The sequence below is a fragment of the Schistocerca nitens genome, chromosome 2 (genome assembly GCF_023898315.1).
Source record: "Schistocerca nitens isolate TAMUIC-IGC-003100 chromosome 2, iqSchNite1.1, whole genome shotgun sequence".
In the NCBI taxonomy this organism is placed as follows: domain Eukaryota; kingdom Metazoa; phylum Arthropoda; class Insecta; order Orthoptera; family Acrididae; genus Schistocerca; species Schistocerca nitens.
This window is the reverse complement of record NC_064615.1, coordinates 184,861,053-184,885,050: the sequence shown is the minus strand read 5'-3', so window position 1 is coordinate 184,885,050 and position 23,998 is coordinate 184,861,053.

Sequence of the window (23,998 nt, the reverse complement as noted above, 5' to 3'; positions counted from 1 at the left end):
GAGGAGTATTTATAGCAGTAAAGAATTCAATAATATCCAGTGAAGTTATCAGCGAATGCGAATGTGAAATAATCTGGGTTAAGTTAAGTATCAAAGGTGGGTCAGATATGATAGTCGGATGCTTCTATAGACCACCTGCATCAGCAACCGTAGTAGTTGAGCGCCTCAGAGAGAACCTGCAGAACGTCGTGAAGAAGTTTCGTGATCATACTATTGTAATAGGGGGAGACTTCAATCTACCAGGTATAGAATGGGATAGTCACACAATCAGAACTGTAGCCAGGGACAGAGACTCTTGTGACATTATCCTGACTGCCTTGTCCGAGAATTACTTCGAGCAGATAGAGAACCAACTCGTGAAGCTAACGTTTTAGACCTCATAGCAACAAATAGACCGGAACTTTTCGACTCCGTGAATGTAGAAGAGGGTATCAGCGATCATAAGTCAGTGGTTGCATCAATGACTACAAGTGTAATAAGAAATGCCAAGAAAGGAAGGAAAATATATTTGCTTAACAAGAGTGATAGGGCACAAATCGCAGAATATCTGAGTGACCACCATCAAACGTTCATTTCTGAGGAAGAGGATGTGGAACAAAAATGGAAAAAATTCAGAAACATCGTCCAGTACGCCTTAGATAAGTTCGTACCGACTAAGGTCCAAAGCGAGGGGAAAGATCCACCGTGGTATAACAATCATGTACGAAAGGTACTACGGAAACAAAGAAAGCTTCATCATAGGTTTAAGAGTAGTCGAATCATAGCTGATAAGGAAAAGCTGAACGAAGCGAAAAAGAGCGTAAAGAGAGCAATGAGAGAAGCATTCAACGAATTCGAACATAAAACATTGGCAAACAATCTAAACAAGAACCCTAAAAAGTTTTGGTCATATGTAAAATCGGTAAGCGGATCTAAATCCCCTATTCAGTCACTCGTTGACCACGATGGCACCGAAACAGAGGACGACCGAAGAAAGGCAGAAATACTGAATTCAGTGTTCCGAAACTGTTTCACTGCGGAAAATCGTAACACGGTCCCTGACTTCAGCCGTCGCACGGACGCCAAAATGGAAAATATTGAAATAAACGATATCGGAATTGAAAAACAACTGCTATCACTTAGTAGCGGAAAAGCATCCGGACCAGACGAGATACCCGTAAGATTCTACAGTGATTATGCTAAAGAACTTGCCCCCTTTCTATCAGCAATTTATCGTAGATCTCTGGAAGAACGTAAAGTACCTAGCGACTGGAAGAAAGCGCAGGTCGTTCCCATTTTCAAGAAGGGTCATAAATCAGATGCGAATAATTATAGGCCTATTTCGCTTACGTCAATCTGTTGTAGAATAATGGAACATGTTTTATGTTCTTGTATTATGACGTTCTTAGATAATACAAATCTCCTTCATCATAACCAACATGGATTCCGCAAACAGAGATCATGTGAAACTCAGCTCGCCCTATTTGTCCAAGAAATTCAAAGTGCCGTAGACACTGGCGAGCAGATTGATGCCGTATTCCTGGACTTCAGGAAGGCATTTGATACGGTTCCGCACTTACGTTTAGTGAAAAAAATACGAGCTTACGGAATATCGGACCAGGTTTGTGATTGGATTCAGGATTTCCTAGAAGAAAGAACACAACATGTCATTCTTAACGGTTCAAAATCTGCAGATGTAGAGGTAATTTCGGGAGTACCGCAAGGAAGCGTGATAGGACCTTTATTGTTTACAATATACATAAATGACTTAGTTGACAACATCGGTAGCTCCGTGAGGCTATTTGCAGATGACACGGTTGTCTACAAGCAAGTAGCAACATCAGAAGACTCGTACGTACTCCAGGAAGACCTGCAGAGGATTAATGAATGGTGCGACAGCTGGCAGCTTTCCCTAAACGTAGATAAATGTAATATAATGCGCATACATAGGGGCAGAAATCCATTCCAGTACGATTATGCCATAGGTGGTAAATCATTGGAAGCGGTAACGACCGTAAAATACTTAGGAATTACTATCCGGAGCGATCTGAAGTGGAATGATCACATAAAACAAATAGTGGGAAAAGCAGGCGCCAGGTTGAGATTCATAGGAAGAATTCTAAGAAAATGTGACTCATCGACGAAAGAAGTAGCTTACAAAACGCTTGTTCGTCCGATTCTTGAGTATTGCTCATCAGTATGGGACCCTTACCAGGTTGGATTAATAGAAGAGATAGACATGATCCAGCGAAAAGCAGCGCGATTCGTCATGGGGACATTTAGTCAGCGCGAGAGCGTTACGGAGATGCTGAACAAGCTCCAGTGGCGGACACTTCAAGAAAGGCGTTACGCAATACGGAGAGGTTTATTATCGAAATTACGAGAGAGCACATTTCGGGAAGAGATGGGCAACATATTACTACCGCCCACATATATCTCGCGTAATGATCACAACGAAAAGATCCGAGAAATTAGAGCAAATACGGAGACTTACAAGCAGTCGTTCTTCCCACGCACAATTCGTGAATGGAACAGGGAAGGGGGGATCAGATAGTGGTACAATAAGTACCCTCCGCCACACACCGTAAGGTGGCTCGCGGAGTATAGATGTAGATGTAGATGTAGATGTACATGTAGTGGTGGGCATGGTCCCCAAGCGTAGAGCCGGCCGCTGGTGGCCGAGCGGTTCTGGCGCTACAGTCTGGAACCGCGCGACTGCTACGGTCGCAGGTTCGAATCCTGCCTCGGGCATGGATGTGAGTGTTGTCCTTCGGTTAGTTAGGTTTAAGTAGTTCTAAGTTCTAGGGGACTTATGACCTCAGCAGTTGAGTCCCATAGTGCTCAGAGCCATTTGAACCCAAGCGTAGATGCTTACTTGTGTTGATCCATGGTGCCTTACAGAACCTGTGGCTGAGCGGTTCTAGGCGCTTCAGTCCGGAACCGCACTGCTGCTGCAGTAGCAGGTTCGAATCCTGCCTCGGGTATGGATGTGTGTAATGTCCTTAGGTTAGTTAGGTTCAGGTAGTTCTAAGTCTAGGGGACTGATGACCTCAGATGTTCAGTCCCATAGCGCTTAGAGCCATTTAACCATTTTAACCTTCCAGAACGATGAGATCATCCAGGGATTGCCACGAAAACATTCCCCAGACAATGACGCTTCTTCCTCCAGCCTGGCCACTTCCGACGGTTGTTGCAAGGCAGTACACACCAGTGGCCATCTGTCCGATGGAGCATTAAAGGTGATTCATCTGAAAAGGCCACCTGTGGCACTCAATGGATGTCCGGTTGCGGTATCGACGTGCAAATTCCAGCAATCGTCATCGACGAACAGCAATCAGCATTGGTGCATGAAGCAGACAGCTTTTGCGGTAACTCTTACACAGCAACGTTTACCGAAGGGTCGTCGAGGAGACGCTGTTGGTATTCCCATGGGTCATCTAGAAGTCAATTGCTCAATAGTTGCACGGCTATTCGTCCGTACACATCTCCGTAGCCGTCGTTTACTCTCGTCATCTATTTCCCGTGCTGCACAAAACTTGCCTCGGCACCGATTTGGAATAACATAGTTTTCCCGTGCATGGTATACTTTAAAAATTGCGACACGCAAACAGTTTCTTAATTTAGCCGTTTCGGAAATACTTCCACCCCAGACCCGAAAGCCAGTGATCATGCCCTTTAGAACATACACTACGGGTCATTAAAATTGCTACACCAAGAAGAAATGCAGATGATAAACGGGTATTCATTGGACAAATATATAATACTAGAACTGACATGTGATTACATTTTCACGCAATTTGGGTGCATAGATCCTCAAAAATCAGTACCCAGAACAACCACCTCTGGCCGTAATAACGGCCTTGATCCACCTGGGCATTGAGTCAAACAGAGCTTGGATGGCACGCACAGGTACAGCTGCCCATGTAGCTTCAACACGATAACACAGTTCATCAAGAGTAGTGAGTGGCATATTGTGAGGAGCCAGTTGCTCGGCCACCATTGACCAGACGTTTTCAGTTGCTGAGAGATCTGTAAAATGTGCTGGCCAGAGCAGCAGTCGAACATTATCTGTATTCAGAAAGGCCGCTACAGGAACTGCAACATGCGGTCGTGCATTATCCTGCTGAAATGTAGGGTTTCTCAGGGATCGAATGAAGGGTAGAGCCAAGCGTCGTAACACATCTTAAATGTAACGTCCACTGTCTAAAGTGCGGTCAATGCGAACAAGAGGTGACCGAGACGTGTAACCAATGGCACCGCATACCGTCACGCCGGGTGATACGCCACTGTGGCGATGACGAATACACGCTTCCAATGTGCGTTCACCGCGATGTCTCCAAACACGGATGCGACCATCTTGATGTTGTAAACAGAACCTGGATTCATCCGAAAAAATGACGTTTTGCCATTCGTACACCCAGGTTCGTCGTTGAGTACACCATCGCAGGCGCTCTCGTCTGTGATGCAGCGTCCAGGGTAACCGTAGCCGTGTTCTCCGAGCTGATAGTCCATGCTGCTGCAAACGTCGTCGAACTGTTCGTGCAGATGGTTGTTGTCTTGCAAAGGTGCCCATCTGTTGACTCAGGGATCGAGACGTGGCTGCACTATCCGTTACAGCCATGCGGATAAGATGCCTGTCATCTCGACTGCTAGTGATACGAGGCCGTTGGGAGCCAGCACGGCGTTCCGTATTACCCTCCGAAACCACCGATTCCATATTCTGCTAACAGTCATTAGATCTCGACCAAGGCGAGCAGCAATGTCGCGATACGATAAACCGCAATCGCGATAGGCTACAATCCGACCTTTATCAAAGTTGGAAACGTGATGGTACGCATTTCTCCTCCTTACACGAGGCATCACAACAACGTTACACCAGGCAACGCCGATCAACTGCTGTTTGTGTATGCGAAATCGGTTGGAAACTCTCCTCATGTCAGTACGTTGTAGGTTTCGCCACCGGCGCCAACCTTTTGTGAATGCTCTGAAAAGCTAATCATTTGCATATCGCAGCATCTTCTTCCTGTCGGTTAAATTTCGCGTCTTTAGCACGTCATCTTCATGGTGTAGCAATTTTAATGGCCAGTAGCGTAAGAGATATCGATCCGATTCCGCATTACGACAGCGATGGCGCTGTTTTCGGTGTCTCACACATACGCATTATGTAGTCTCCACTGGTAGCTTTGCCACCTGCCTTCTGTGAGTTGGTACTGTACACTGACGTCGAACACAGGTGGTAGTCACGTAATCATGACTCAACCGGGTATTTCTTAAACTGGTCAAGTTACCTGAAAAATGTTGTTGACAAGTTGATACAAAGCAACGACAAGTGAAAAATATGATCGATATTAGATTCAAAGATAAAGAAGTAGTCTCACTCGGTCCAACCTATGTCATGAGTTTCTACATAGCAGTGTCGAGGTGCCATTGCCAGTTGCCATCTGCCTTGTCCCATTTATTAACTATTCCTTCATTAATTTAGTAAAAAGAAGCGTAAAGGCTTTAACAAATGTTAAATGGCCAAACGTTTTCAGAGGCCTTCAGATTACCTTACAACAGCATCTCGTTGTCATCCAAGCAACTCATACGTTCTGGAATCAAGATCCGGTTTAAATCATTTTTCAGCCCTCTATTTGTTCATGGGGGCGCTCCTACGGTTTTGAAAGCTTACTGACTTGCCCTCGTTGGAAATATTCAAAGATTGGTAGGAAATGCAATATGATGATCTTGATGGGCGCATTACACTACTGCCCCACAGAAGTCTATCAATAGGCGAACTGTTGCCTTTTTATTCTATACATGCCAGGGTTTTTATTTTGTCCAGTTGCTTCTCCTAATTGAGCAAATCTATGTTTTCTTCATTTTTTGAAAGCACCTTAAAAAAGATTAATTGAACTTAGAGTAAGCGAATTTGGAGGAGTTTCTCTTTCGGTAAAAGAAAGGCTTTGTAATCCTTCTGTGTGGATGAACTAACAGGTACGAGTCCAAGCTGAAATTCCCGTGCCACTGACGAGGACACTGAAAATTGCTATGGCCGGTTTGTAAACGGGGACCCAAGACGTTTTGATTACTAGTCAAAGACGCCCTTCTAATCCTCGGTGTCCAGTAAGGTTTACGTAGGCACCTTGGCAGATCGGGACCGTTCCTTGGTACGATGTTCGTTCCCCAGTGGTGATGCTGTGTTCCTATTCTCGCAGCTCGCTTCGTTCAGGACTAGTTTTGTAAGCACGAGCATGAAGTTTCGCCTCGTTCTCCGGCCACCAGGGTCACCATATCTCAATATCTCAATATTGTTCAGCCTTTACTGTCTGCTTTGGAGAGAAGCGTGTGTGATCTCTATCTACCTCCATTATCTTTACCTGATCGTGCCGCTATTTTGCAGTAATTGTGGTATAAGATTCCCTTGAAAACCATACACGACATGTATTTGTGCATTCTGAAATGAATGGAAGCGGTTTTGAATGCCAACGAGTTTCGTATACCGCGTTAGGCATAGTAATGTCTTAGGTGTTTGCATATTTTTATTCACCACGTCGTAAGCACGTGCGCACGCGCGCGCGCGCGCGCGCGCGCGTGTGTGTGTGTGTGTGTGTGTGTGTGTGTGTCTGTGTCTGTGTGTGTCTGTGTGTGTGTGTGTGTGTGTGTGTGTGTGTGTGTGTGAGAGAGAGAGAGAGAGAGAGAGAGAGAGAGACAGACAGACAAAGATTGAATATGTCAATTAATTTGTAGCTTATCATATGGTTTGCCGAGAGCTGCATGAATGGATCATGTACTAAGACCACAAATAAAATTAAAAAAAATTATTTCAGCACATGAGAAATAAGTTTAAATTTTTATCAATATGTACGTCCATTCTCGTCGATAGGTTGTGGAAAAATCTGACACCTTTTTGACGTTATTTATTTCACAGCTATTGGAACACTTTTGTTAAGACATCAAAGGAAACATATGACAACATCTGACGACCTTCATCGTTATTCCTATAGAGCCACAAAAATACCAGGACACCTACTTTAGTGGAAGTTACGTAAAACAGCAAATTTCCCGATATTCCGCGCAGGTATTCTGTCTTATGATTGGCCTGCATCCCTGGCGTTTTTGTTTACTCATTGTATGACGTCAAATTCCCTGTATATGGCCTGAACGTATTCCTTTCAATGGCAGATAGCTGGGCTTCGTATTCTGACTTATTACATGGTTATTCTCTTACATATCGAAATTTCTATAAACGTTTCCGAGGTTAGGCAGATATCCGTGTTTGTATTGGCTATGTGTTCGCCATGTAACGTGCTGACGGGGTCAGTGTGTCTGTAAGAGTGCTCTTCATTTTCTGGGTGTAGCGAAATGCAATCAGGTGCAGATATTATTAATAATGCTAGGGTATTTTATTTCAGAATCTTTAGTAATCGAGTCAAGTCGTCTTTTTCCTCCAAAACACCCAAACGAAAAGATTTTAGAACTGCACGGATGAAAGTCTGCTGATTTTGGAGTGAAAATCCTAGCGGTCGTCGCAGAATCGTAAAGAAGATCAAGATTAGAAGATACGTTCCTGCCACTGTTTAGGGTTTGCAATTCGCTACCGCTAATTAAAAACGTCTGAATAGCTAAAAGCGGGGCATTCTCAGAAAGTTTGGGACAGCTATATCTTAACGGGCGTTATAAGGAGGATACACTCTTTGTTGTAATAATAGAACCAGAGCAGCGAAGCAACAATATCGCACTCGATTTCCCCGGAAACGGCTGCTCAACAGAGCCGCAGTGGCTATATAAGGAGATGCGCTGCCCCCTGAAATTCAGTCCAGTTCTGCAGCAGGAGAGGGCAACACGGGGTGATGGCAACTGCGAGTTTTCACCTGAGTGTAGCTGAGTCTGTGACTCGACAGGTTCGTCGGCGACTATGCGCCTACTGATCTTCACGTCTGCGACTTTTCACATCTGCGAGTTACACGCCTGCAATCTACGCGTTGGCGACTTTACGCCTCTGTGAATCAGTGTATCTGTGTGGGACTACGCTTCTGTGACTCCTACATGGCTGTGGAAGTACCTCTGGGATTCTTCATTTGTGCATACAGAGGTGTGACTCTGACGAATTTGGGACTCCACATCTAGGACTGCTGCGTTTTGTACGCTGCACATCTGTGAATGAAGCCGTCGACGACTCTGCGCTGCGCGTCTGAGGATCTTTCCAGCAGTACGCGGTATGCGAGTCTGCTGTACGTCCATTAAGTCTACGCATCTGCTACTCTGAGTTGTGTGTCCGTGAGTTTACGCTATGGACCTACACTAAACGTCCACGAGGTCAGGAGAAGAACACTGCAAGGACAATGGCAAACGCCTTATAGCCGCGATGCCAGTCCTGTTGCTGCCACGTGTAACACCCAGAAGACCTTACGCTGGACCTTCTAGGCCATGCGTCGCCTTGCTGGATCGTTCGTCGGTCTTTCGCAGGAGGGTCGGGTTAAGGCTTCAGACTGTCGGGGCTGACCGTGGGCGAGTACAGTGTAGTCTCGTGTACGTGTAGCGTAGGCTGCTTAGCGTAGATTCTTGGCCGTGCAGTGTGGAGTCGCGGACGCTTAGACTTCTTGGGATGCCTAGTACAGACGCGCAGAGCGTCGACTCATTTCGAAGATTTCTCAAACGCGCAGCTCAGCGTCCCCGACAACTCGATTCGCAGATGTAACAGTACAGACACGTAGGAGGGTCAGGTATGTAGTCCTAAATACGTGAGTCACAATCCTGCATGCAAAAATTGTGTGCCCAGATGTACTGCCCCATACATGTAGGAATCACAGAAGAGTAGTCCCAGAAGTGCTGAACTACAGACGCGTATAGCTGGCAACGCGCAGTGGTGCAGGATTGACTCGCAGATGTAAGAACTGCAGACGTGAGTTGCAGAGGCATATGCGTCGACATATCTGTGGAGCCACGAACTTGGAGCCACGAACTTATACTCAACGTGAAAAATTCTCGTTGTGTAAAGCTGCCGCCGCTCCGTGCTGCCCTCTGCTGCCGGAATGAACCGGACTGATTTCCATGGACAGTGCGACACTACACTGCGGGCCGGTGATAGTCTGCTACGTGTCGGCCACCCTACGCAGGGACTCTACCGACTCTTCGCACCTGTGTCACGCACCGTTGGCCGACGCCTCTACGTGACAGATGCTCAGCGCCGTCTCCCCATCCAGTGCGTCGAACTGACTACGGACCCTCAGTTCCGACCAGGGTTTTCGGGAGGTTTTCCTTGGTTGTAAGGCAAATGCCGGAACTGTTTACCCCCTCCCATCGATACAGAGATAAATCATGTACAGAAGAAACTGCAAAATAAATGCTATAAACTTACTTTACCTTGTCTTTTATTTGATATGAAGAAGTTGAGAAATACAGTATGTGACAATTCCATTAAATGTGGCTGCAATCCCATTAAATGTGACTGCAATTGCGGTGCATAGCTAGCTGGCTGCATTACAGGAAGCTGTAGTATACGAAGAGAGATCAGTGGACATAAAACAAGTTGCGCGAAAGACAAGACACATACGAAACACGAGAGGAACACAGAAGGAGGGAGAGGGAGACAGGGAGAGAGGGAGAGAAAGAGAGAGAGAGAGAGAGAGAGAGAGAGAGAGAGAGAGAGAGAGAGAGCGGGGGGCGGGACATAACAATGTACGACAGCCTGCTTTCTCGCAAACGCACGATCATCCTGGCATTGAGAGACAAACGGCGCTTTTTTACGATTTATTCAGCGAAAATTTTGGTAGTATCCAACTGTTCAGAGCTCATCGAAGCGTCAAAATACAGCAATCTCTTGCAGCCCGACTTCTAATGGTGACATAGCGGTATGTGTTTCCATTTTGATCGTAGTGTCCGGTAGAGCAGACGTGGTGAACCTCATTCAGCCTTCGTAAACTAATGAATCCGTCCATTTAATTTAGTATCTTCCTAAATTTACCTGCCACTGTAGTCGAGGATGCCAACGTAAGACTTTGCTCGGAGGAACGCCGATTCGAATCCTGGTGGTGGGGAATATACACTAACAGTGTGTTCCCGGTAAGGGGAAGAGAGACAAATACACACTTGACACTTCGTAACAGTTCGCGAGGCATTGGCAAAATATCTCCACTAGGTGTTTACTCAGGACGGTGATGCAATATTCCTGCTCCCCTACATTTATTGTCTGATTATGGGACTCTAATGTATGCATCGCACATTTACTTACGGCAGCGAAAAACAACTCATACTGCCTCATATGAAACAGTGGCCTCCTACTGGATGCAGAATCGAGGTCATAAAATGAGACCACTGTCGCTCTCGTGAACTACTATTTCAATGTTCAGTTACAGAATCTATTGCTCGTATAGAGCAGAGTGAAAGATTCATTCTACGAGACGTGGAAATAACCTCTGTCTCGAATCGAACAAGAACGTCGTATTATCGATCATTGCTGGTTTGCGATCCGCTCCACGTTAAACAAGGGGTAAAAACACGACACTATAGCCTATCTTGTGACTTCGTTTGGTGCATACTTTGAATCTTGTGTAGGAATGCCAGTGTGAAAAGCGCCGCAAAATGTTTTGAGCTGTTGACCAGTGGAGAGACTATTTACGTGACACAGCTCGAGTACTGACTGCAGAATTTGTGGCATGTGGTGCTCGGTCGGCTACAACTGCAGCAATTTCATCAACTCCCATGGAAATGGTCCGCCTGCCTCTCCCTGCTGCACTCTCTAATTCACCTGTTTCTTCACATTTCTTGCTAATATTCTGTAGCGATTCTTTAGACCAGGGCTTCCCAAACTTTTCAACTGGTGGACCCCTTCTTCAGTCGAAAATCCATGGCGGACCCCTAGTCAGGCAAGAGCACAGTAACTTTAAATTTCAGAGCGAAATCCACGGGAACTGAAAGCTTCTTAAAGAAAGTTCCATGTTCCCGATGACCCCCCCCCCCAAGTATCAATAGTCTTTCAAAAATCGCCTTATGAAATAGGTAGTGCACTGACCAAGTTTAACATTTAATGATGCATGGGGCCGCTTATGTGCCAGCGTGCTCTGTGATTGGTCGACGAAGCTCGCTCCGCGCATGCGTAAAAGGTTTCAGCGCATCTACCGCCGTAAGCTGGCGCCCAAACGACCCCCGTATTGTTGCGAGACAGTAGATCAGAGAAGCCGCATTCTCCGGCACTAAACAGTGTATGCGTTATCACTTAGGAACCGCAAAGGCTGCTTGGGAATACGACCTGAAGTAAAAGTACACGTTTTTCACACGGAAAAAAAGTAATGAATTTGATTTTCACATTTTCATTCAATAATTTTACTCATTATTTTACACGATTTGGTGAAAGGTGGCCGCGGACCCCCTAGAAAGAGCCGGCGGACCCCTAAGGGGTCCGCGGACCACACGTTGGGAAGCCCTGCTTTAGACCATTTATTGATTTATTGACTTGGGCCCCCTTCGCAGCTATTTTTGTCGGTGATATTCCCGCAATTGCTGTAGCTCTTATAAAACAGCTTTACCAGCATGGACGTTCTTCTCGACAACCACTGTGTTTTGTAAGGAAAATTTCAATTCTCTTTACTGTTTACATCAACGATTACGTCACAGAAGAAATCATCATGCGTCGCCAAGCATACTGACCTCAAAACAAGAAACATTTCACATTAAGACTGCTTACAGTTCGACATTTTCACCTGGTGGCAGAAAGTGGAACTATTCAAGAATGACATTTTTACTCTGCGGCGGAGTGGGCGCTGATATGAAACCTCCTGGCGGATTAAAACTGTGTGCCGGACCGAGACTCGAACTCAGGACCTTTGCCTTTCGCGGGCAAGTGCTCTAACCATCTGAGCTACCCAAGCACGACTCACGACCCGACCTCACAGGAAGGTAGGAGACGTGGTACTGGCAGAAGTAAGGCTGTGAGGAGGCGGCGTGAGTCGTGCTTGGGTAGCTCAGATGGTAGAGCACTTGCCCGCGAAAGGCAAAGGTCCCGAGTTCGAGTCTCGGTCTGGCACACTGTTTTAATCTGCCAGTAAATTTCAGTGGAACTCTTTATTTTTCTACATACTCGGCAAGCGTATCGATTAATGGATATCGATTAATTAACAAACTACGATGTTTCAGCGTCCTGCAATGTATACAGCGGGCATTGAAGGCTCGAAACACCGTCAGTTTATAATTATGATCACGCAGTAGTAATTTTGGTAACTGAAAACGAATTGCTCCTCTGCAGAAAAGGGAGCATCGGATCTGGTATTATTTTAGTTTTTGAGGAAAATACTGTAAGTTTATGCCATACTGTCAAGTCCTGTTCATTTTTAAGATCATTTCGTGAGTGTCTGAAGATCTACAGTAGTTTTGCTAAATTCGTTACTCAAAACCTACAGGAAAACATGACACAGCTGGAATCGGCCCAGGGAAAAACGGACCTCTGAAATCATTGGTAGAGTCTGTCAAGCGCAACGGATATGGAGAAGGCTGCGACAAGTTTATCTTATTCAAGATGATGGTCTCTCGGTCACGAAAGTAGCAACATCTGCTACTCAGTACGGGTCCAGTGGCTAAAAGCAATTGGTGGTAGCGCGGCGCGTGCCACTGTGCGTACGGGGACACCTGTTGCCAGCGGCGGTGATTGATGACTGTGACGTGACGTGGCACAGCGCTGGTGCGCGTGCTCTTGTCGCGCCACGCGTCGCCGTCGCCAGTCGCGGCCGGTGGCGCGTCCGTCACACCGCCAGCTGACGCTACGGCCGGATCAGCGGCGGCGCCGGAGCAGACCGGATCCCTGCAGCGGCCAAATCCTCTGTCCCGTAGCGGGAAAGACGGACATACCAGCTGCAGTACTTGGGTAAGCGCGAACTAAGACAGTGGCAGTTTAGGAGTAATTGCTCAAAACTGGCTCTACGTACATCTCAGGTCATCAGTCCCATAGACTTAGAACTGCTTAAACCTAACTAACCTAAGGACATCACACACATGCATGCCCGAGGCAGGATTCGAACCTGCGACCGTAGCAGCAGTGCGGTCGCGGACTGAACGCAGTAATGGTGTTACCCCATTTACTCAAGTAACAGACTACGGTATCACGACCACAACAAACCGATGAGCCAAAACATTCTAAAGAGTATCCACTGCACCACTGAATGCTACCTGGTGGTGCGCGGGCAGGTATTGCTGATTCAAAAAGGAAAGCAGATGTTTATTATAGACAAACTGTGAAAGGTAGAAACACACTGTGAATGTCACTGTATAGACGAAGGTTCGAAGTTTTATTTCGCACAAACAGTATACCATACACATGGGAAGTGTTGCTCCAGAAACATCGAAATGGTAGTTCATTTCATTCCTTCATTGAGTCGAGAGCTTCAACAATTTGAATTCTCAGATCATGAAGAGCAGCTGCCGTAGGTGGGACAAAGACTGTGTCTCTTATGTATCTGTGCGGGAAAAAAATCTCAAGGTATCTCGTTGTCCACCTCTTCTAATAAACACTGTGGGACGGTGTTGTTAAGATAACGCCGCACCTCAAGATGAAAGTGAGTTGGGGTGCCGTCACATATACAAATGAAACCATTCGAATCTTCGCGAAGTTGGGGAAACAATCAGGTTTGCAGCATGTACAGGTATGATAGTCCTGTCAGTTTCCTCTGCAAGGTCCAAAAACTTTGTGCCCGCATCTCGTGGTCGTGCGGTAGCGTTCTCGCTTCCCACGCCCGGGTTCCCGGGTTCGATTCCCGGCGGGGTCAGGGATTTTCTCTGCCTCGTGATGGCTGGGTGTTGCGTGCTGTCCTTAGGTTAGTTAGGTTTAAGTAGTTCTAAGTTCTAGGGGACTGATGACCGTAGATGTTAAGTGCCATAGTGCTCAGAGCCATTTGAACCATTTTGAAAAACTTTGTGGACAGCAACAGCACAAAACACGCTCAGTTTCGGTGAGTCTCATTAATGTTCGACTGGGTTGGGTTGTTTTGGGGGAAGAGACCAAACAGCGAGGTCATCGGTCTCATCGGATTAGGGAACGAAGTCGGCCCTGCCCTTTGAAAGGAACCATCCCAGCATTTGCCTGGAGCGATTTAGGGAAATCACGGAAAACCTAAATCAGGATGGCCGAACGCGCGATTGAACCGTCATCCTCCCGAATGCGAGTCCACCTCGCCACCTCGCTCGGTTTTAATGTTCGAGAACGACGCCAGGATTTTGTGACTCCCCAAATTGTTACATTGTGGCGTTTTAATTTACCCGATACATGAAACGTCGATCGTTCGAAAACATGAGTCGTTCGGAAAAAGTGTCTTCCAGCATATCCTGGTGAACTGAAATTCGGACGTTCTGTTAGGGTCGCCAGGGCGCAACTGCTGCATTGGGCGCAGAAGTATAGAGATTGGACTGTAGACCAATAGAAACTAATCAGCTGTTCGGATTAGTTACAAAATATTTGATCGAGTGAACTTCCGAAACTGAGGAACGTATTTATTTTGGGTACGTGCGTATGTCGTAGCGTTTTGCCATACGTCCGAAACTGAGGAACGTATTTATGCTGGGTACGTGCGTATGTCGCAGCGTTTTGCCATACGTCCGAAACTGAGGAACGTATTTATGTTGGGTACGTGCGTATGTCGTAGCGTTTTGCCATACGTCCGAAACTGAGGAACGTATTTATGTTGGGTACGTGCGTATGTCGTAGCGTTTTGCCATACGTCCGAAACTGAGGAACGTATTTATGTTGGGTACGTGCGTATGTCGTAGCGTTTTGCCATACGTCCGAAACTGAGGAACGTATTTATGTTGGGTACGTGCGTACGTCGTAGCGTTTTGCCATACGTCCGAAAGTGAGGAACGTATTTATGTTGGGTACGTGCGTATGTCGTAGCGTTTTGCCATACGTTTAATAAACAAAACAGACACGCAACAGGCTTCAGTCATCAACAATACATTCTCAGTCACTATTGATAATGGTCACCCAGAGCTGGGGTATCTTTTCGATTCTGCGACTGCAGAAGTCACGCGAAGAACTCGTGGAGCCATGTTCAAAATGGTTAAATGGCTCTGAGCACTATGGGACTTAACATCTGAGGTCATCAGTCCCCAAAGAGCCATGTTCAGAGCGCATTTTCATCCGAAAGGATGTTCGACAGAGAGAAGAACAGGTGAAACATCTGATGGCGCAAGTTCAGCTGAATAAGATGGGTGCGGGATAACGTCCCAACCCAACTCCTGTAAAGTGTCTTTTGTGAGTCTAGCAGAATCCGGGGGGTGTTATCGTGAAGTAGCATCACTTCACGCAGTCTTCCTCGTTGTTGTTCTTGGACTGCGTCTGCAAGACGTCTCAGTTGTTGACAATAAATGTCAGCAGTGATGGTTACACCTCGGGGAAGCAATTACTAGCACCCCACATCGTTGCTGTTCCACCAGTTGCATAACATTATCTTTTGTGGTTGCGCACAGGTCTTTGTAGAGGGAGTTGCTGCTTTGTCCGGAATCAAGTATTCCTGTCTTTTCTTTATGTTAGCGCAAAGACACCATCACTCGTCACCAGTAACGATACAGGATAGGAGTGAGCGGTGTTTTTCACGAGACAATTGATGACAAGCACGTTTGGTCACCCACTGATTTTTTGATTTTGGTTTCCCAACTCTAAAACCTTCATCGATACATGCAAATGCCACACGATGGTAGAATGATCACAGTTCATTACATCTGCTAGTTCTCGAGTTCACTAACGTACGTGATTGTGGATTAATGCGTTTAAACGATATTTATCAAACCCCCAAAATCTTCCCGAACATGGAGAGTCACCAGAGTCAAAACGATCCTTCTTAAAACGAGAAAACCATTTTCTTGCCGTGGTCTGTCCAATGGCATCATCCCTATACAAGGCGCAAATGCTTCTGGCTGCCTCCACTGCTGCCAATCCTCTGTTAAACTCAAACGGAAGAATATATCGGAAATATTCCTATTTCTCCACTTGGCGCACCACTTTCTAGTGTCCACAGATTCATTCACTATCTCCAAATGAGAAAATGACTAAGTCAACTAAAATAGCAACAGTAAACTACAAATACAAAATGACAATTGATAAATAAAAATTCTTTCAATCCATATGTGGCATACAGCGAACCAGTGCTTAACAGTATTGACTAAAAACAGTCTTGATTGCAATTTTATTTTTTTATTTTTCAACGACGCGTTTCGCCTTAATTAGGCATCTTCAGGTTGTCTTTTATAGATGGACGCTAGAGACACCAAGATCTGCATGACGCGTTCCCGTTCACAGGAGCGAGTAACAGAGTAAGATGGGGGCTCAGGTTGTAGGCATAATGCACAGCGTCGCTGTTTAAGCATAATGCACAGCGACGCTGTGGTGCGTTATGCCTACTACCTGAGCCCCCATCTTACTCTGTTACTCGCTCCTGTGAACGGGAACGCGTCATGCAGATCTTGGTGCCTCTCGCGTCCATCTAGAAAAGATAACCTGAAGATGCCTAATTAAGGCGAAACGCGTCGTTGAAAAATAAAAAAAATAAAATTGCAACCAAGACTGTTTTTAACCAATATTGATAAATAAACCTATAGCAACCGGAATACCAAAAACTCAAACGCTACGAACTTATGCACCAACACAAGAAAATAAAAAAAAAACACGTCAATTGCCTATAATGTTTATTGTTACTCTAGACTGATGACTATTTCGCCGTCATCCAGGTGAACGTCTGTTCTATACATGGATCGTGCCACGAGCGTAGACGAATGGGACTCCCGTTACGCTATGGAATACGATCACCTGAGCTTACTGGTACCTATGGTAGTAGCTGAAGGAACCATGATAGGTGTGGACTATTCGAACGTTATTGTGTACCTCTCGCATCTCTTCACCCTTGATGTCTCCCGACGGGCCGATGGTATCTTTCAGCATCGTAACTGCCCTTGTCTCAATCCTAGAATCTTGCTATAGTTGTTTGAGCAGCGTGATACTGAACAATTATGTCTTGGCCATCAAATTCGCTTTACATCATAGCAGTGGAACTCATCTGGGACGCTATCGGGCATCAGCTCTGCACCGAAAAACCACCCGTAATTTGCGAAACTGCGCCAGCTGTGCTTTGAAATACAGGGTGATTCAAAAAGAATACCACAACTTTAAAAATGTGTATTTAATGAAAGAAACATAATATAACCTTCTGTTATACATCATTACAAAGATTGTTTAAAAAGGTTTTTTTTCACTCAAAAACAAGTTCAGAAATGTTCAATATGGCCCCCTCCAGACACTCGAGCAATATCAACCCGATACTCCAACTCGTTCCACACTCTCTGTAGCATATCAGGCGTAACAGTTTGGATAGCTGTTGTTATTTCTCGTTTCAAATCATCAATGGTGGCTGGGAGAGGTGGCCGAAACACCATATCCTTAACATACCCCCATAAGAAAAAATCGCAGGGGGTAAGATCAGGGCTTCTTGGAGGCCAGTGATGAAGTGCTCTGTCACGGGCTGCCTGGCGGCCGATCCATCGCCTCGGGTAGTTGACGTTCAGGTAGTTACGGACAGATAAGTGCCAATGTGGTGGCGCTCCATCCTGCTGAAATATGAATTGTTGTACTTCTTGTTCGAGCTGAGGGAACAGCCAATTCTCTAACATCTCCAGATGCTGTAGTCCAGTTACAGTAGCACCTTCGAAGAAAAAGGGACCAAAAACTTTATTGGCTGAATTGGCACAGAAAACGTTCACCTTAGGCGAGTCACGTTCATACTGAGTTGTTTCCCGCGGATTCTCAATGCCCCATATACAGACATTGTTACGGTTGACTTTCCCGTTAGTGTGGAAAGTTGCTTCATCACTAAACACAATCTTTGAAACGAAAGATTCATCTGTTTCCATTTGAGCAAGGATAAAATCACAGAAATCGATTCTTTTAATCTTATCAGCTGCAGACAGTGCTTGAACCAATTTCAGACGATAAGGTTTCATAACTAACCTTTTTCGTAGGACTCTCCATACAGTTGATTGTGGAATTTGCAGCTCTCTGCGTGCTACATTTTCATCACTCGTTCTCGGCCGTCCAGAACTTTTCCCTTTGCACAAACACCCATTCTCTGTAAACTGTTTATACCAATGTTTAATACACCACCTATCAGGAGGTTTAACACCATACTTCGTTCGAAATGCACGCTGAACAACTGTCGTCGATTCACTTCTGCCGAACTCAATAACACAAAAAGCTTTCTGTTGAGCGGTCGCCATTTTAGCATCAACTGACGCTGACGCCTAGTCAACAGCGCCTCAAGCGAACAAATGTACAACTAAATGAAACTTTATAGCTCCCTTAATTCGCCGACAGATAGTGCTTAGCTCTGCCTTTTGTCGTTGCAGAGTTTTAAATTCCTAAAGTTGTGGTATTCTTTTTGAATCACCCTGTATAGTGCCACATACGTTAGAAATCAAGGACTTTTCGAATTCATGCATCATTCGTATACCTTTTACGTTACGTCTCCATACAGCTTCGCGCGGTCGTAGGCTCTGTGTTTGAACATGGAAAACATGGTGTAATCAGCAACTAGGGGCAGGCGTTACGTTTAAAATTTGAACTCTCTTGTGTATAACTGACCAGGCTCACAAATACCGGTAAAAGCCTCAGTGCTGAACAGTTTCTTTCTTCGCAGATTATTTTCACTTTACCGAACTCTCACGATTCGTAAGTGGGTACCCAACAAAATCAAAGTTTCAGAGCGCTGATTCTCTCTGGGACATCGCTTGAAGTGCGTTAGAACATGCCAACGCTATCCGGGCCGGTCTCCACAGCTAATCCATAGAAATCCTGCTACAGGCCGGGTTTAAGAAAGACAGCGAATTTCAGCTGATAGAAACGTAGGACCTAACTTTTAGCCTCCTCAAAGCGTAACGAAAACAGCCGACGTTTCCAGCACCGAAGCACATCGCGAATATTTACGTAAGACAAGGCTCCAGGGCCTGTACTGTCACGCAAGTCAGGATACCCGAGTATGCCAACGTCCACATGACGTCACTCGGCAATTCATGATCCATCATTACTTCTGAAGGTACCTTGCATTTTGTGGTCACAGATCTAGGCGTCTCAGAAAGCTGAAACTTTGCTCTGGATGTCGACCTCTCACCTGCGCCGTTAGAGTTCTTGCGAGTGCTAGTTATTTGCTAGACATGATCAATGCTGAATGCGATTTTTGTTGTAAAATGTAGCTGTCTGTATGCAAGGTCAATGTGTAGGTGTCTGTACGGAAGGTCAATGTGGCAAAATTATTATAAGTGCATAATTACTCATTCTGGATGAGAAAATGTTCCAAAATGTCATAGCATTCTGTTAGCTGGTGGTCGGCATACATACATTCTCTCAGCTGTACAAGAAAGCATGAAGCGGATTAAAATCTACTACGATTAAGTTTCTTCCAGGAACATGTTCTATGGTAGTCATTTTTCCTCTTATGACTCATAAATGAGCAGACTTTCAGCTGCGTTCTCACGTATAGCAAAATGTTGCCAACTTTTAAATGAGCCATTTCTGGGTAAATCGGAGCGATTCCACGCTGCACGGTTATGACTAAGGAGAGCATTACTCACTGTCACTGTCCGGATATATAATATTTTGTGATGAGATACAACTGCATTCATTGTGGTCCAATAGGTCGACAATGCTTCACCGACTACCGCGCTCATACTCAAATTAATTAATATTTCCTCAAAGTCCATACTTGACTTTGAGGTATTTTGAAAGACTGCCATCATGGAAGTTACTGTACCTTACAAATGAGCGTGACTAGTGAATTATGTATGCACGCCTACTGGAAGTATGTATAGGAAATGTGAAAATGACTTTCTCGACAGTATCTCAAATTTTGATTGTGACAAATTTTGTCTTACATATAGTTTGCGTATAACGTTTATCTAATTATTTAATTATAAGACTTTCTGTACAAAAGGACTCTTTGTACAATGTGTCAGATTTTGATAGTAAAGAGAGAAAACACTTGCCTTACGTATAATTTAATTGTATGGTCTTGCTATTCAGTAAATAAATCTAGATTTTTTAATTGCCACTGAAGATATGCTTTACATTCAGTGATTGGGTTGTTTATATCACAGTTTACGTTCAGGAACTTCATGCTCGATGACATATCACAGCATAGGATTTATTTTTTAAAATTTTTACTGCACCGAAGTGGTATCGGTTTATACGTCCATCTTCGCCAGCGCATTGCTATGTTTCTGATGATACACACGTCAACTGATGGTGGTCTGGCGTAATAACAGTTTCAAAACAGAAAGGTGGCATTAAGCTAGGAAGTCGGTGACTTTTTTTATTATTTTATGGACAACACTGTCTTGATAACTTTTTAATCAGCTCTAATGATCATATCGACATGTCCAGCTTCAACACTTATAGGACTGTTGTTACCACTAGCGTTAGCTAGTGTGTGTGTGTGTGTGTGTGTGTGTGTTTTGTGTGTGTGTGTGTGTGTGTGTGTATTTTTGTTAGGGCTGTATAGATGCGTACCAGCTGACGGGCAGTACGACGTTTTAGTTTTAACCCTCTATATGGCGTGATTCACCTTAAATCTGTCGTTACAGCTGAATAAAACTTGATCTAGGTCATTTTATACATAAAATAATCAACCAAAACGGTCTGCTGCGAGTATAACTCACCCACTGAAGGTACCGAACTAACTTAATTATGTATGTAGACAGTTCATGTATTCTGCGAATCGAGGATCTCAACGATTTTTACCTGTTATCGGTATTGATACTGGCAAGATATAAGTTCCAGGGATTCCAAGACTTTCGAGAACTTTTTAATTTCAAATCTGAAGTCGCATAATAAAAGACAAAAAAATATTTTTGTGATATAATTAAAAAACAATTTTAGGATTACGTCAAGGTGAAGTACCCTACATATTTTAATGAGTAAGTATGCGAGTATCAAAGCATGTGACATAAATCGCTTTATCTTTTGACTGCATTGACTTAGAAGCTAACATTTGCTATACCGCCAAGGGATCATAGCCCTTAGTATGCGACATAAATTTCAACTTGATACATACACCCGTTTCTGAGAAAAAGGGGTCTTAACAGACGGACTGACAGGCACACAGTCCGATGACAAATTACAATTTTTTTTTTTACATTGATATAATTACAAGCTAATAATTTTCGGATTTTTTCCTTTGGTTTTAATGTGAAACTTCGCTTCTCGGCAAATTTATTATTCTAGGTCAACCCGAAGTACCGTGTAGGTTTTGTTCAGCGAGTTTGCGATTATCAAAATATGTGACATAAATGGCCGTATCTTTTGATTGCATTGGCTTAGAAGCTTCACATTTTTACATCGTCAAGAGACCGCAGACCTGAGTTAGCTTTCAACATGATAAGTGTAGCCGTTTCTGAGAAATAGGATTTTGAATAGTCGGACAGACATGCAGGCAGACGGACAAGAAAGTGATTCTATGAGGGTTCTGTTTTTACCGACTGGGACACGGACCCCTGAAAATGGTTTAAATCGACATTTTGTCATCAAATAAAGTTCCTGAGTTTCGTGTGAGATGCAGCAGAGCAACGAGTGTAAATTTTTCAATTTATAATAAAATTTTGTCCTTGTGTTTCATTCAGTATTACCAGAACTGTTGGGCTAATTGAACTGGCGTCTTGGTCCTTGCTTTAATGGATTCACTAGTTGACGCACCTTGGAGGTAGGAGTGCAGAACACAGTGTTCCTTGCTGGCAAGCTGCCCTCTACCAAAAGACGAGTTCGAACGTTTTGGTACAAAACATAAACGACATAGTAAATGGTAGGATTACAGGGTGGTATTAGTAGCTATGGTAGGGAAATAAATATAAACCTGGGAGACAGAAATTGGGAGCTGTCGACTTCTCTTCGATTCCTGTTTGTTTTTGATATAATTAGCACCGGCATATCTTTCAGTGTTACTCTACTGTATATTCTATATCCTCACAAAATATAAATTGCATTTTATCAAAAAAAGAATCATTTGATCCTGTAACGTCTGCGCTTTTGTGCAACCAAAGCAATTTAATTTTGATTCAGGCACAGTTCACATGCACATTTGAAATGAATATTATTATTCTTGTTTTCTGTATTCAATAGAATGTTCTTCATCATGATCAAAGGCAGGAGTTTCCTGTTGTTACTGATAAGTCCGATAGTTGTTTATCAGTAATAGGAGCGTGTTTATAGGAATTCAAGGAAGTGCTGAAGTTTTTGTTATCCCTTTTTTTCAGTTTCACATTTTTTCTGAGGAAATTGCGCTTTACAGCGCTATATCATAAATCTATATTATTATTTTTTTTATTTTTACTACACATCCCTCTGTTTCACGTTACAACAATAAGAATTAAATATTGACAGTTTTAATTTTACTATAAATGCTATTTTTTAAAGTAACAGACAAGAGCATAACTATGCAGAATAAAAATATTCTGAAACTTCATGGCAGATTAAAACTGTGTGCCGGACCGAGACTCGAACTCGGGACCTTTGCCTTTCGCTGCCATGTGCTATACTCAGCTGCAGAGTGAGAATTTCATTCTGGAAATATCCCCCAGGCTGTGGCAAAGCCATGTCTCGGCAATATCTTTTCTTCCAGAAGTGCTAGTTCTGCAAGTTTCGCAGGAGAGCTTCTGTGAAGTTTGCAAGGCAGGGGACGAAGTATTGGCAGAATTGAAACTGTAGGGATGGGTCGTGAGTGCTTGGGTAGCTCAGTTGGTAGAGCACTTGCCCGCGAAGGGAAAAGGTCCTGAGTTAGAGTCTCGGTCCGGTACACAGTTTTAATCTGCCAGGAAGTTTCATATCAGCGCACACTCCGCTGCATAGTGAAACTTTCATTCTAAAAATATTCTGTAGGTTACATGGCCCTTCACATATCCTCACTTAGTTTCTAGATGGTTCACCACTTCCTGTTTCTAGGGAGTCTAGTAAGACACTGACCTCAAACGCAAACAAAGCGATTGAAATGAGGTAACCCCCCATAGGTACGCAACATGCACTAACGTACATGTGTTGAGGTCACGGTCTTAACTAATCAAATGCACTAGGAAAACTACTACGTCTACACTTACTAATGATAAGTCTACGGTAGTTTTGCAACTGTACTTGCCGTCCTTCGACAGTGGTAGTTCGGTACAAGGACTGTGCAGCCACCATTTAAATAACGCCTTCCACGCCTTCCCCTCCCCCCCCCCCCCCCACCTCCCGTACCAATTCATATAACATTTTGCCAAAGTGCGAGCAGACACGCACACACACACACACACACACACACAGTGAGTGGTAAATGAGCTCGTGTGCAACGTGTACCACAGTCAGCGGGACGGAGAGTGACCGCGTCCGGTTGGCAGCAACAGGCGTTGCGGAAGGTCTGCGCGCGAGCGCGTCGGTGGGCCATCGATCTGCACAGCATCTGGCAGTGGGCCCAGGGCCACGCAGCAGCACTCGCGGCATTGTCCACAGGCGCTCGCTGTCGTCAGCAGCCGGGAGATAGCGGGTCGGGGATCACGAAGCCTTTCACAACAGTCGCCGTCTTAGCCTGCAGTGCGTCTTAAAGAATGTCGCCGAATCTCTCCGCCACGAGACACAAGTCACCAGTTCTATTTCTTTTCAGCGTCATCACTCTCTCTCCACTATCCTCTAGTTCAGGGCTTAACAACTGGCCGGTTTTGAGCGTGAGTACTCGCGTCTGCTCAGGCACGTGCTCGCGAGCAGGAGCAAGGTCGCGGAGTAGGGAGGGAGGGGAGGGAGGGGAAATGCGGGCGCACGTTTGAATGTGATCTCGCGTTCGTAGCAGATTTAACTAGCCATCTGAATGCTTTGAACATTTCACTACAAGGTAAAGATCTGCTAACTACTCATTTCATAGATCGAATACGAGCTTTTAAAATGAAATTGACACTTTGGGTGAGTCAGCTGGAAACAGGAAACCTAGCTCATTTTCCTAAATTATCATCCATGCAAGATGTTCAAAAAGATTGTGAACGTTATTCACATAGTTTA